This window comes from Symphalangus syndactylus, chromosome 10 (assembly GCF_028878055.3).
Source record: "Symphalangus syndactylus isolate Jambi chromosome 10, NHGRI_mSymSyn1-v2.1_pri, whole genome shotgun sequence".
NCBI lineage: Eukaryota > Metazoa > Chordata > Mammalia > Primates > Hylobatidae > Symphalangus > Symphalangus syndactylus.
In genome coordinates, this window is record NC_072432.2 from 56,147,050 (window position 1) to 56,163,088 (window position 16,039).

The window sequence follows — 16,039 nt, forward strand, 5'->3', positions numbered from 1 at the left end:
CAGTACAAACATCTGTGGATTGTGAGAAGTGCAACCCACTTCCATGGCTCCACCCTGGCTTCAGCTAGGACTGGTTCATCACTGAGTCCTAGACACTGCATTTCAGTTTCACTCCTTTTCTTTGCATGGCTCTAAATCTCCTGGTATTGGCTGTCGATCTCACTGTGATGTCTGTGCTCTGGACTTTCCTCCTGGTCTTTCTGCCACTCTGGTCTCCACTGCTTGCGCATTTCATGGCTTATCCTTCCATCAACACTGTTCTAAAAACAGGAAAAGAAATCCTTGTCCTTATGGAGCTTACATTCTAGTTGGAGAGAGCAAGTTAAAAAAAATAAGTAAAAAAATACCCCAAACACCCAACATACATATATGTATGTAGAGGAGAGTGTTGGTGGCAGGGTTAATTTTGTGATTCAGTCAGTGCTGCTCCTGTTCCTATGCTGGAGAACTCTGCTACGTACCTACCACCTTCTTTCTGGGTAGCCATAGAATCCACTTCCTTATCATTTTCAGGTTTATTTATTATTTATTTTTATTTTTTAACACCTTTATTGAGCTATCATGGACACATAAAATTATATATATCAGTTTATCATATATAAATGATATATAAATGATTTTTTTACTTATTTTTTTTTTAACTTGCTCTCTCCAACTAGAATGTAAGCTCTGTAAGGACAAGGATTTCTTTTCTTGTTTTTAGAACAGTGTTGAATGAAGGGATAAGCCATGAAATGCACAAACAGTGGAGACCAGAGTGGCATATATGTAAATGTATACATATACATATGTATACATTTATATATAATATATATGTATACAGATCATTTCTATATATGCTATATCATGATATAGATCATATATCATTTATATATCACATATATCACTTATATATATGGTGTACCACTTGATGTTTTCATACACATATACATTATAAAATGACCACCACACTCTAGCTAATTAACATTTCTGTCACATCTAGTTACCATCTAGTTACCACTTGTGTGGGTGTGTGTCAAGAAAATTTAAGATCTCTCCTTTTAGCAAATTTCAAGTATGCACTACAGTATTTTTAACTATTGTCCCTGTGTTGTGTATTAGACCTCCAGAACTTATTCCTCCTGTTTGACTCAACCTTTGTACTCTTGGACCAACATAACGCCATTTCCCCTTGTCCACTAGCCCCTCTTTCTTCTCTTCTCTTTCTGTGCTTTTTTTATTTCACTTAGCATAAATCCTCCAGCTCCATTCCACTGTATAAATAAATAAACATACAAATGTATGTATACTACATTTTCTTTATCCATTCGTCCATCAAAAGACATTTAGATTATTTCTGTATCTTGGCTGTTGTGAATACTGCTGCAGTGAGCATGGGAGTGCAGATATCTCTTTGACACAGCGATTTCATTTCCTTTGGATGTATACCTAGAAGTGAGATTGCTGGATCATATGGTAGTCTATGTTTGAGTTTCTGAGGAACCTTCATACTGTTTTTCACAATGGCTGTACTAATTTACATTCCCACCAATAGTGCACAAAGGTTTCTTTTTCTCCACATCTTTACCAACACTTGTTTTCTTTTGTCTTTTTGATAATAGACATCCTGATAGGTGTGAGGTGATAGCTTGTGGCTTTGATTTGCATTTCGCTGATGGTTAGAGATATTGAGTACCTTTTTGTATGCCTGTGGAACATCTGAATTTTTTCCTTCTTTTTTAGAGAAGTGTCTATTTAGGTCTTTTGCCCATTTTTAAATTGGCTTTTTGTATTTTTGATACTGAGTTGTATGAATTCCTTGTATGTATTGAATATTAATATTTTATCAGATATGTGGTTTGCAAATATTTTTCCCATCCTGTGGGTTGCCTTTTCATTTTGTTAATTGTTTCATTTGCAGTGCTGAAGCTTTCCCCATTTGTTTATTTTTGCTTTTGTTGCCTGTGCTTTTGGTGCATATTCAAAATATTATTGCTAAGACCAACATCAAGAAGGTTTTTCTCTAATTTTTCAGCTTATAGTTTCAAGTTTTATGGTTAAGTCTTTAATTCATTTTGAGTTCGTTTTTGTGTGTGGTGTGAGAAGGGGTTCAATTTAATTTTTTTTTTTTGGAAGAAACAATCATTTCCCTATTTTGTGTCCTTGGAATTCATTTTGAAGATCAGTTGACTGTAAATGCAATAAACCCAGTTTATTTCTGGGTTCTCTATTCTATTGCATTGGTCTATATGTGTGTTTTTTATGCCAGAACTATATCGTTTTGATTACTATAGCTTTGTAAGGAATTGTCAAAAAGTGTGATGCTGGCAGCTTTGTTATTTGCTCAAAGTTGCTTTGGCTATTTTGGGTCTTTTGGGATTCCATATTCTTCTTGGATTTCTATTGCTTACCCCATTGAAGTGTGATAAAAGTGGAAATTTTGCTGAAGATGGAGAGCTGCTTCATTAACATTGCAGAAAGAGCCTCAGTGTAATAATCTGAAAATTTAGGGCTTTTCCTTTGTTGGAGTCTAGGTATTTGATTTGAGCTGACTAAATTAACTGTAGCACTGAAATGTTGTGCTCATTACCTGTCACTTCCAAGTGGATGTACATTTCACATTTATGGTGCTTTTCCATTTTAGTAAAATGTTTTTACAAACACAATCTCATTTTAGCTTCACAACAGTTTAGGGAGGCAGGCAGATCAGACAGCATCTTCCCCATGACAGTATCACATCTATGAATTTTGGTCTTACTGTGTTTCCCTGAGCATGTTACTTAAAGTCATAAAGCTTGTTTCTTCACTTCCAAAGTGAGGTTATTAATACTTACCTTGCACAGTTCTGGGTGAGAGTTTAATGAAAAAGTATAGGTAAAGGCACCTATTAATAGATAGTGCCTGACACATCATAGGGATGCTAAATGACAGCTGTTGTTATAATAATTATTATTTGCAGTTGAGAAACAGGCTCACAGAGGGAAGCAACTTGTCTGCTATGGACCAAACGTGTGAATTCCCCCAAAATTCATATTGAAAGCCCTAATCTCTACTGTGATGATATTTGGAAATGGGCCTTTGGGAAGTAATTAGGTTTAGAGGAGATTGTGAGGTGAAATCCCAGTGATGGGAATAGTGCCCTTATGAGAACAGGAAGCGGCCAGAACAAGGGTATGGCGAGAGGCAGCTCTCTGCAAACCAGGGAGAGGACCCTCACCTGATATAGAATCTGCCATTACCTTGATCTTAGACCTCCCAGCCTCCAGAACTGTGAGAAATAAATGTTTGTTTCTTAAACCACCCAGTCTATGGTATTCTTGTTATAGCTGCCCAGCTCGAGGTTGTTAATGATGGACTGAAACCCAGATTGAGAGTTTGTTGTTTTTTTCCATGGCAACAGCAAGTTTATGTGACACTGTTGTATAGTTGTTAGGAAACTCTGTGAGACATCTGTGTTACATTTTAGACCCATAGCCTTTTAATACTATAAAAGTATTAAAGGTCAACAAATAATTAGTGTAACTGATCTTGTGACATGGTGGTCATTTCAGGGAGAAATGGAATCTATAATCAGAGACAAAATGATTCTTTTAGTATTTGGATGGTCTCTTCAGGTCCCAAAATGTTATCCATGAACTTGAGAGAAGAAAACACTAGGATAAAGTCAAACAAAGAGTGAGAAAGCTTCTGGTGAACCTGGGGTGAGTAAAGAGGTCTCAATGCCTTTACAATTCACTGGTGAGCTTTGCTTACCTGCTCTCAGAGGATATTTTTCTAAGCGATAGATAGGATTTTCTGACCCTGAGGCATCTAGATGAATTAATTCCCTAATTGTGAATGATTAAGACATGTTCCCTGGGCTCCTCCCTGAAAGGTTTGTTGGGATGGATATATTGCTTTAACAAAATTGGCACTAAGAACTATTTAAAAACAACTATAGCACCCACCAGCTTTCATGTACCTTCAAGACTATTTTCTGCAATATACGAATGTAAGGCTTAAAATGTCCTGCATTTTAAATAAGCAGCCCCATTTGTATAGTGCTTTATGATGATGAAGTACTTTTACATACATATTCTCATTTTAGCCAAATGACAATTTTGCTAAGTAGAAGAGCAGGTGTTCTTCCTGTTTTCGTGATCGGGGATGAAACCCATGGAGGGTGATCAGTGTTGCAAACTCAAACCCCATCAGTTATGAGATAATAGGGAGTGGGAGATAATCGGAAAGAAACTGCCTGGTCTGAAAGTGCTTAGATCTAAAAATGTGAAAAACCCTGAGCTGGCCTATTAAAACATGTCTGTGGGTCAGCATGGCCTCTTATTTATAATATTTCTAAGGTCATAAAACTTGTAAGTGGCAGAGTTAGGCCTAGGTCCCAGGTCTTTGTCTCTACATTCAGCACTCTTTCTCCAGCATCTTTATATTAATCCCTTGGGTTTCTATGAATAATAACAATAGCTAATATTTATTGATCAGTTTACCATGGTCATTCTGTTCTTCTGCCTCCTATTTATTTAAAGTCTTGCAACAACCTAATGAGGTGGGTATTGTATTGCACCCATAATGCAGATGAGGATAGTGAAGCCTCAAGAGAGGAAGTGGCCTGCCCACCAACCTGTCACATAGCTCAGAAGCAGAGGAACCAGCATTGGGAGGCAGGCAGGTTAGTTCTAGAATGTATGACATATGCATAGTATCAGAGCACTCATTCATTCTCTGAAAATGAAAAAATAAAAAAATCTGTCAGCCAGAATCACAGATGTATTGTCTTCTTGATAAAAATATTTTCAGAGTATGGAGATTTCTCAAAAAACTAAAAATAGGATCACCATATGATCCAGCAATCCCACTACTGGGTATTTATCCAAAGGAAAGGAAATCAGCATATCAAAGGGATACCTGCACCCCCATGTTTATTGCAGCACTATTCACAAAGATGGGGAATCAACCTAAGTGTCCATCAACAGATGAATGGATAAAGAAAATGTGGTACTTATACACAATTCAGCCATACAAAAGAATAAAATCCTGTCATTTGCAGCAATGTGGATGGAACTAGAGGTTATTATATTAAGTGAAATAAGTCAGGCACAGAAAGACAAATATCACGTGTTTTCCTACGTGGGAGCTAAAAACATTGATCTCATGGAGGTAGAGAATAGAATGATAGTTACCAGAGGCTGGGAAGGGCATTTATGTATGTGGGGGTGGTGAAGTGAGGTTGGCTAATGAGTATAAACATACAGTTAGATAGAAGGAATAAGTTTTAGTGTTCAATAGCATAGTAGTTAATATATTGTATATATTGTATATTTCAGGGTAGCTAGAAGATTTAAAATGATCCCAACACAAAGAAATGATAAATGTTCAAGGTGATGTATTTCCTAAATACCCCAACTTGATCATTACACATTCTATGCATGTATCAAAATATCACATGTACCCCATAAATATGTATAAATATTATCTATCAATAACATATGCTGTTTTTGAGAAATGTCTTTATGATCTAAAAAGCAAAGACTGAACTGAGTACCTTTTTCAGGGCACCGGCTGGCTCTGCAAGCATTGTCAAGGCTGGTGCCTGGACTTCAGGGCCCTGCAACAGTGGGAGAAGCCTTAAAGTAGCAGGGATGGAAGGAAAATTAACAGCCCTGGGAGGGGCATGCTTCTGTCTTTGGTAGGAGATGTGATGAGAATATAAAGGATATATGGCCTCAAATTAATTTGAATACTTTTTCATGTCTTTCCCCTCCTGATCAAATTTTCCACTTTGCTTTTTACATAATAATTATAAGAAATGTTTCCATTGCTTATTAGCTATAAGACTTTGGGAATGTGGCCGAACTCCTCTTCACTCTCATTTCCTCATCTATAATAATAGACCTACCTCAGGAATAATGTGAGGAATACATGCATATATGTAAAGCACTTAGCATAGTTTCTGGGATCTCCTTTGTAAATGCTCAATAAGTGTTAGCTGCCATCATTGTTATTGATTTAAAAAGTGATAGTAAAATCTTAGAACTGGTGTATTTCATCATAGTCCAAACTAGAAACACACAAGCTGATCACTTGGGTCAGTGATTTATTTTGTTCTAACTTAAAAATATACCCAAAACATTTTATTTAAAAAGTGATAGTAAAATCTTAGAACTGGTGTATTTCATCATAGTCCAAATTAGAAACACACAAGCTGATCACTTGGGTCAGTGATTTATTTTGTTCTAACTTAAAAATATACCCAAAACATTTTATTGAGTTTCACTGTATATCAGGCCTTCTGCTGAGAGTTTACATACCCCGTGACTGATTTGATCCTAGTGCCAAATTTAAGAGATAGCTTGGGCAGAAACTAATATTATTTCCATTTGATACATGTGGAAACTGAGGTTGGAAAGGATAAATGATTCTCAAAATCACTTAGCTAATAAAAGGAAAATCAAGACTATTAATGAAATCCAGGCTTTCTGACTTAAAACCCAATGCTTTCTTCCAATTCCCACCCTGTCACTCTCCCCTGACCTGCTTTTGTTTATCTCTGCTGATTACCCTGCTGTCCCTGAATTCTGGCTGAACACAATGGTAAGCCAAATGCCTTTGCCTGAGGCCTTCAGGCTCTGCTTTCAGCTTCCTTGCTTTACAAAGATTTTTTAATGCTTAAAAAGGAGTTTTTCTTTCACATTTAAAATTTTCTGTCTTGCAATTTTCCAAATCTATGAATTCAATGTCCTATGTTCTATATCTCATTAAGGAACTGAATGATGGCTATATTGAATACTCTTTAAGGCTTATGCTGAGTCACTTGAAAAATGATCATATTCAAAGGAAGATAAATTGAGAACTGGCGGCTACACAGTCTGTGAGAAAGACCTAGAGCACCATGGTGTCTATGTATGTGTCTCAATTAGTGAATGAAAATTTGCCAAATTATGCAGTTGATTGGAGCAAATGAGTCAATGGGGTAATTTTTCTTTATGAAATGAAAAATTTATTTTTAAAACTAACTTTTGCTTGATCTTTGGCCTCATTTTAGTTTTGTCTTTGCCTTTCCCCTCTCTGGGGTATGGCTCCCTTCACCGTCATCCCCATTGTCTTTGTCTGACAGTCCACTTGAATGGACACTGCAGACCACTGAGCAGGTCCAGCAGCAGTTGAGGCTTGTAGGCACTGGGCTGGTGCTGTGTGCTGCATACTTGGCTGCTGCAAAGAAAGTGCAGCAGCTCAGAAGGAACTCCATGTCAATTGGGTCCAGAGTGGGATGGGGGTAACCACCTCACATCCTCTTGCTGTAGGCTAAAGTGAGAATTATTTAGTAATATGCAGTTTCTTATCTGTTCCAGTGGGGAGGAAATGCTAAGGATCAGATATATGGGTGAGTCATTCATATACATCCATTCATCAAAAAGTTATCAAGGCCTCCTGTGTGTTTCTCTTTAGAATATGAGCTTTAAAAACCTAGCACAGTGCTTTCTACGATTTTCTGTTGAATGGACAAATTAATGAACGAGGAGAGGAAAAACACTGTGCTATGGGAGCATGTAAGAGGGAGACTTGATTGCTCAAAGAAGACTCCAGGAGGAAGAGACATGTAAGAGGGGACTTGATGGGTGAGTATGCATTAGTTATGAAGTAAAGAGGTGTGTGAGGATCTGAATCTAACAGTACAGTATTCTCTAGAATCCTCATCATAAGGGGGTACAGAAGGTGGCCAGGATGGGCACAACCAAGCATAGGGAGACACTCTAGAATAAGAGCTACTGGCAACATGAGAATAGAGCTGGACATGGGTAAGAGGTGGCTTGATCTGTTTGTTATGTGTTTGTTTATTTAACAAATACTAGCACTTACTATGTAGTGGACACTATTCCATGTGCTTTATACATCCATTCTCATAACAAAACTATTTATTATTTCCATTTTACAGATGGGAAACTGAGGCACAAAGAAATTAAATAACTTACCCAAGGTCCCATGGTAAGTTGTAGATAGGGTCAGGATGGAAAGCCAGACAGACCACTTGCATTTTCTTAATCCCTTCACCATGCTAACTCTTGTTGATGAGCAAAAGAGAGGTTGAGGGACTTGGACTTTCAAGATAGAAAAGGCACAGCTACATCTGGAATCCTAGGGGCTGTCTTTATACAAAGGCAAGGAAGCTTCTACCAAAAGCAGATAGGTATCTTGCTTTGTGATAATACAGTAACTTAAGTTCCTGTTGCATTTAAATAAAGAGAAAAAGGTTCTTTTTAACTTTTTCTGACCTTTACTGTTGTGTGTGAAAAGGAAAAATAAGTAGAGAGAGAGAGAGAGAGAGAGAGGGAGAGTGGGAAACTGGGTATATAAACAAGGTAAATTTTGCTTAGTGTTATAGGAATTCAGCCAGCTTTTTGTTCATTCCTGGAGGGTGATTACTGCTAAAGCCTGGTCCTGTGTTCCCGAAGCTGCCCATTATGAAGTCTGGAGTGTTACTTTTGCTTTCTATTGCTTCAGACACAATCAGAAACCCCAAGTAAACCTTGAAATGGTGGTATACAAGAGAGAATCTGGTGCAGAGATAATTTGAGACTCCCTTCCCCAAATCACCTAGATGAAATCTTGATGTACATACTTGGAAAGTTTTAACAAATATAGTTGTAATTATTACCCCAAATAAAGAGTTTTTCTATTTCTGAAATTTCTGGAAATATTTTAAAACAATTTATGTTTAGATTTAAAAACTGACCACTTATTTTTCTTATAATCTTTTCTACGTGGAGCTCTTCTGGTGTCAGTGAATATGATCCCTATGGTGGAGTCGGGAGGAATTCCATGAAAGGCCAATGTGGATAAGATTCATGGCATGAGCCAGTTGATGGAGCGTCGGTAATTCAGATTTGCTAGGCTGGATTGATAGAATGACCTTTGGTGAAAACAGCTTGTAGCTATTGTTTACAATAGATTTTGCTTCTAACCAGTGTTTAGTGAGTAGTCCCCCCAGCCAATTGTATATTGGCTACTGGACCCAGGAGCTCAAGCTCATTTTTCTCTCCCTAAAAGCACTATCATTTCCAGAGGCCAATGCATGTTAGAAACCTATTCCTGGGGTTGCTTTGTCAGGAGAGGGAGATATAGTAAGAGGTTGTCGGGAACAAACAAAGACATCCTTGACAATAGCGATTTATCTTGCTACCTGCAACATGCCCTTTGGTTTGATAGCTGCATAGGCTGGCTGGGATTATTTATCTTGAGCTCACACTGATATATGGAAGTGTGCTCCTGGCAGGCTTCCTTCCTTTCTTCCTTCCCTGCCTGCCCAGTTTCCTCCATTCATTCTTCCATATCAGAGGGCTGTCAGCCAGCGTTGTCCTGGGGAATTAGAGGGGAGGGCAAATGCCTAGAAATATCTTAGGAGAAATGATTTTCTTTGCAAGCAGGACTTTATCTAGTTTCTTTTTTCCTGTCAGTTAAGCCTTAGGAAATCAGAGATACCTAGGAGCGTATCTGGCATGTGCAGGGAATGTTGGACTGTGCTTCTCTCCAGCGGTGGATCTCCTTCAAGCAGACCATCTCTCATCTTTTACATTCTCAAAGAACAGCCTCCTTTATGCTTCCTTCTGCTGCCTGGGCTTGTTCCAGGTGATGTTAACATGTGACAGGTGCAGGGAGACCTTGGGCAGCAGCTCTCCTATGTTTGAGCCTGGGAAAATGCTGTTCCCTCTCTTAAGAATCTTGTCTCCTCCTTACTCCATACTTCTCCTAGCTACTTCCTGGTGGCTATCTACACATGCAGCCCAGGGATGACCTTTTCTCAACAGCTCAGCTTCCCTTCTTAGACTGTGAGTTTAAAATCTTAGAGTTTTTTTTTTTGAGACGGAGTCTCACTCTGTCACCCAGGCTGGAGTGCAGTGGTGCGATCTCAGCTCACTGCAAGCTTGGCCTTCTAGGTTCACACCATTCTCCTGCCTCAGCCTCCCAAGTAGCTGGGACTACAGGCGCCTGGCTAATTTTTTTGTATTTTTAGTAGAGATGGGGTTTCACTGTGTTAGCCAGGATGGTCTTGATCTCCTGACCTTGTGATCTGCCCGCCTCAGCCTCCGAAAGTGCTGGGATTAGAGGCGTGAGCCACCACGCCGGGCCTAAAATCTTAGTTTTTCCGGTAGTTGAAGGCTGGAGAAAGTTATTGTTCACAGGTCCCTGGGCACTGACTCTGATATCTTCTGCCCAGTCCCAACACAAATACATGTGAGTGTACACAGACATGCACGCACGCACACGCGTGCACACACACACACACACTCTTGCACCCTGCCTCAAAAGAGAATGTGACCACATCCTTGCTGGTTTAGTTCACAAATCAGGTGATCCCAGTGTTTGTAATGGAATCAGGTTTTCAAGACTGGATATTGTTCTTCAAAGACTTAACTGGGAAGAGTTTAATGAAGGGACAATTTCCAGCAGTGTGGGTGAGTTTAAGAACCAACAGGAGGTAAAATACCCAGGCGCTGGTGACAGCAAGAATGGCAAGGCACAGGAACAGAGCTATTGATGCCTTGAGAGAGACGTCACTGAGAAAGAGAGCTGTAGAAATGCAGCTGTCTACTGGAAGCCCAGTGAGGTAGGGATAAGTGGGGAAATTCATCCAACTGCTATTCTCCCCAGGGCCACTACCAACCAGAAGCTGGAGCAAGGGGCAAGGAAGCTCAGGTGATGATTCCATCAGGGTCACACTCCTGGGGCACAGAGCAAGGCAGGGAAGTATAGTGTGTGTATGGCCCGAGGGGCAAGGATGCAGGGTCAGCAGTGGTGAGGGCAAATAGAAAATAGCCAGCATATAAACATCTATTTTGTTGTTCCATGAACCCCCTTGAACTCCCTTTGGGCAGTCTGGAAAACTGTCAGGTCAATTTTCAAAATAATCTTAATAAATACAAAAATAGAACACAGAGAATTACAAAGGAAACCAATTATATTGAAATATAGTTATCAAAATACTAAAAATATGAAATTGGGATTAAGTAATATAGACGCTTGTTTATTAACACATGAAACTACAAAATCTAACAATGACCAAATGTTCTAAATAAGTGTAAGTGATATTTCAAGATACCTCCAACAGCAGAAATGTCTATGAAAATATCTCCAGTGTTTCTATTGGGGATAAAGTTTTAGGTACTTCTAGTATTATTATGTTTTGTTGCCTACATTCATAGTTGAAGAAAATTCTAAATTGCAGTTAGAGTTTGTGATGTAGATAAAGACATAACTTTCCCCCATCTAGGTTCATGGAGCACTGAATTCTATCCAGGGCTCCTTAGGGGTCTGAGAACCTCAGATTAAGAATGCTTGCTTTAAATATAAGTGCAGAGATTGTTAAATTGTAGGGCACTGGTAATGTAAGCCTGAGTGTGAAAGGACAGCAGTGTAGCCAGAATACAGTTTAACAGTGGTAGGATGCTTACTGTGCATGTCCCAGGGACCTGGAAAATTCATACTAAGAAATGATGCATTTGCCCAATTCAGTGGTAGCCCTCTGCTTCCATTAAGTACAATATCATTGGTTGTGCTAGAATATAAACTTCATGAGGAGGTGATTTAAAAAAAAACTTGTTATTGAAGAATTTTATATAAAATACACACACGCACACACACATACATATATATATGCATGCATATATCCCAAATTTATGGCTTGATGAATTTTCATGAACTGAACTCACTGGTGGAAGCAGAACACAGATCATTACCAGCATCCCTGGAACCTCCCTCAGGTCTCCTTCCTGCAAGTGTAGGTACCCCATCTCCCCCAAGGGTAGCTGGTATCCTGATTTCTAACAACATAATGAAGTTTTGCCTGTTTTTGTTATTTGTAGAAATACAGTAATGCAATGTGTATTCTTTTGTGTCTGGTTTCTTTCTCTCAAATTACGTTCATGAGATTTGCCCACATTGTTCCATGTAGTTGTGGGTTAGTCATTCTCATTACTGTATAACATCTCATTGTATGAATATACCATAATTTATCTGTTCTGGTATTAATGGGAATTTGGGTTGTTTTGAGTTTTGGGCTATATGGGTAATAATTGTTATAAATATTCCAGCATACATTTTATATTGAACTACTTCTGTTGAGTATATACTTGGGAGTAGAATTGCAATGTCATAGGATCTGAGGATATTCAACCGTAGAAGATACTGCCAGTTTTCCAAAGAGATTGTATTGATTTATACTTCCACCAGTTCCAGTTGCTCCAAATCTTCACCAACACATAGCATTTTCTATCTTTTAAATTTTAGTCATTCTGGTAGTAGTAGCCCCTTGTGGATTTCTTTTAAAAATGTATTAATATTATTTTTGATTGATAAATCATAATTGTATACACTTGTGGGATATGTTGCGATGTTTTGATGTATGCATACAATGTGGCGTGATTATTAGATCAAGCTCATTAATATCCATTGCCTCACTTACCTATCTTTTTCACGGTTTGACATTTGAAATTTACTCAGTTATTTTGAAATACATATACATTACTATTGACTATAGTTATACTGCTATACAGTAGATCTCAAAACCTGTTCTTCTTGTCAGTCTGAAACTTTGTACCCTTTGATCAACAACTCCTCCATTCCCTCCCTCTCTACCATCCCAGCCTCCTGTAACTATCTTTCTACTCTCTACTTTCATGAGTTTAACTTTGTTAGGTTCCACATGTGAGTGAGTTCATGTGGTATTTGTCTTTCTGTGCCTGGCACATTTTACTTAGCATAATATCCTCCAGATTCATCCATGTCCTTGTAAATGACAGGATTTCCCTCTTTTTAAGACTGAATAACTTTGGGAGGCCAAGGCTGGTGGATCACCCGAGGTCAGGAGTTCCAGACCAGCCTGGCCATCATGGCGAAACCCCATCTCTACTGAAAGTACAAAAATTAGGCTGGGCATGTGGCCCACACCTGTAATCCTAGCACTTTGGGAGGCCAAGGCGGGTGGATTGCCTGAGCTCAGGAGTTCGAGACCAGCCTGGGCAACATGGTGAAACCCCGTCTCTACTAAAATACAAAAAAAAGTTAGCTGGGCATGGAGGAGTGCGCCTGTGGTCCCAGCTGCTCAGGAGGCTGAAGCAGGAGAATTGCTAGAGCCTGGGAGGCGGAGGTTGCAGTAAGCCGAGATTGTGCCACTGCACTCCAGCCTGGTGACAGAGCGAGACTCTGTCTAAACAAAAACAAAAACAAAAACAAAAATTAGCTGGGTGTGGTGGTGCAGGCCTGTAATTCCAGCTACTTGGGAGGCTGAGGCAGGAGAATCATTTGAATGGAGGCAGGTTTGTGGGGAGAGGGGGAGGCTGCAGTGAGCCGAGATCACACCACTTCACTCCATCCTGGGCGTAGGACCAAAACTCCATCATCCATCATCTCGGAAAAACAAAAAAAAGACTGAATAATATTCCATTTTGTACACCACACTTTCTTATTCATCTGTTGAAGAGCACTTAGGTTGTTTCCATATTTTGGCTTTTGTGAGTAATGCTGCAATGAACATGGAAGTACAGATATTTCTTCAACATACAGATTTCAGTTCCAGAAGCGGAATTACTGGATCATATGGTAGTTCTATTTTTAGTTTTTTAAATAATCTCTAGGGGTGGAGCCAAGATGGCCGAATAGGAACAGCTCTGGTCTACAGCTCCCAGCGTAAGCAATGCAGAAGACGGGTGATTTCTGCATTTCCATCTGAGGTACTGGGTTCATCTCACTAGGGAGTGCCGGACAGTGGGCGCAGGACAGTGGGTGCAGCACACCGTGCGCGAGCCGAGGCAGAGCGAGGCATTGCCTCTCTCAGGAAGTGCAAGGGGTCAGGGAGTTCCCTCTCCCAGTCAAAGAAAGGGGTGACAGACGGCACCTGGAAAATCGGGTCACTCCCACCCTAATACTGCACTTTTCTGATGGGCTTAAAAAACGGCACACCAGGAGATTATATCCCGCATCTGGCTTGGAGGGTCCTATGCCCACGGAGTCTCACTGATCGCTAGCACAGCAGCCTGATATTAAACTGTAAGGTGGCAGCAAGGCTGGGGGAGGGGCGCCTGCCATTGCCCAGACTTCATTAGGTAAACAAAGCAGCCCCGAAGCTCGAACTGGGTGGAGCCCACCACAGCTCAAGGAGGCTTGCCTGCCTCTGTAGGCTCCATCTCTGGGGGCAGGGCACAGACAAACAAAAAGACAGCAGTAACCTCTGCAGACTTAAATGTCCCTGTCTGACAGCTTTGAAGAGAATAGTGGTTCTCCCAGCACGCAGCTGGAGATCTGAGAACAGGCAGACTGCCTCCTCAAGTGGGTCCCTGACCCCCGAGCAGCCTAACTGGGAGGCACCCCCCAGTAGGGACAGACTGACACCTCACATGGCCGGGTACTCCTCTGTGACAAAACTTCCAGAGGAATGATCAGGCAGCAGCATTTGCGGTTCAGGAAAAATCTGCTGTTCTGCAGCCACCTCTGCTGACACCCAGGCAAACAGGGTCTGGAGTGGACCTCTAGCAAACTCCAACAGACCTGCAGCTGAGGGTCCTGTCTGTTAGAAGGAAAACTAACAAATGGAAAGGACATCCACACCAAAAACCCATCTGTACATCACCATCATCAAAGACCAAAAGTAGATAAAACCACAAAGATGGGGAAAAAGCAGAGCAGAAAAACTGGAAACTCTAAAAAGCAGAGTGCCTCTCCTCCTCCAAAGGAATGCAGTTCCTCACCAGCAACGGAACAAAGCTGGACTGAGAATGACTTTGACGAATTGAGAGAAGAAGGCTTCAGACGATCAAACTACTCTGAGCTACAGGAGGAAATTCAAGGCAAAGGCAAAGAAGTTAAAAGCTTTGAAAAAGAATTAGACGAATGTATAACTAGAATAACCAATACAGAGAAGTGCTTAAAGGAGCTGAGAGGAGCTGAAAGCCAAGGCTCGAGAACTACGTGAAGAATGCAGAAGCCTCAGTAGCAGATGCGATCAACTGGAAGAAAGGGTATCGCTGATGGAAGATGAAATGAATGAAATGAAGAGAGAAGGGAAGTTTAGAGAAAAAAGAATAAAAAGAAATGAACAAAGCCTCCAAGAAATTTGGGACTATGTGAAAAGACCAAACCTACGTCTGATTGGTGTACTTGAAAATGATGAGGAGAATGGAACCAAGTTGGAAAACACTCTGCAAGATATTATCCAGGAGAACTTCCCCAATCTAGCAAAGCAGGCCAGCATTCAGATTCAGGAAATACAGAGAACGCCACAAAGATACTCCTCGAGAAGAGCAACTCCAAGACACATAATTGTCAGATTCACCAAAGTTGAAATGAAGGAAAAAATGTTAAGGGCAGCCAGAGAGAAAGGTCGGGTTACCCACAAAGGGAAGCCCATCAGACTAACAGCTGATCTCTCAGCAGAAACTCTACAAGCCAGAAGAGAGTGGGGGCCGATATTCAACATTCTTAAAGAAAAGAATTTTCAACCCAGAATTTCCTATCCCGCCAAACTAAGCTTCATAAGTGAAGGAGGAATAAAATACTTTACAGACAAGCAAATGCTGAGTGATTTTGTCACCACCAGGCCTGCCCTAAAAGAGCTCCTGAAGGAAGCACTAAACATGGAAAGGAACAACCGGTACCAGCCACTGCAAAAACATGCCAAATTGTAAAGACCATCGAGGCTAGGAGGAAACTATAGCAACTAACGAGCAAAAGAACCAACTAACATCATAATGACAGGATCAGATTCACACATAACAATATTAACGTTTAATGTAAATGGGCTAAATGCTCCAATCAAAAGACACAGACTGGCAAACTGGATAAGGAGTCAGGACCCATCAGTGTGCTGTATTCAGGAAACCCATCTCACGTGCAGAGACACACATAGACTCAAAATAAAGGGATGGAGGAAGATCTATCAAGCAACTGGAAAACAAAAAAAGGCAGGGGTTGCAATCCTAGTCTCTGATAAAATAGACTTTAAACCAACAAAGATCAAAAGAGACAAAGAAGGCCATTACATAATGGTAAAGGGATCAATTCAACAAGAAGAGCT

General features: G+C 40.2%; 1 protein-coding gene across 2 annotated transcripts in view; it reads left to right on the forward strand.

Moving 5' to 3' along the window:
• The window catches only part of RASGEF1B (RasGEF domain family member 1B), a 633,330-nt gene that overhangs the window by 81,575 nt on the left and 535,716 nt on the right, over nt 1–16,039 (forward strand). The gene's annotated exons all lie outside the window — the stretch shown is intronic.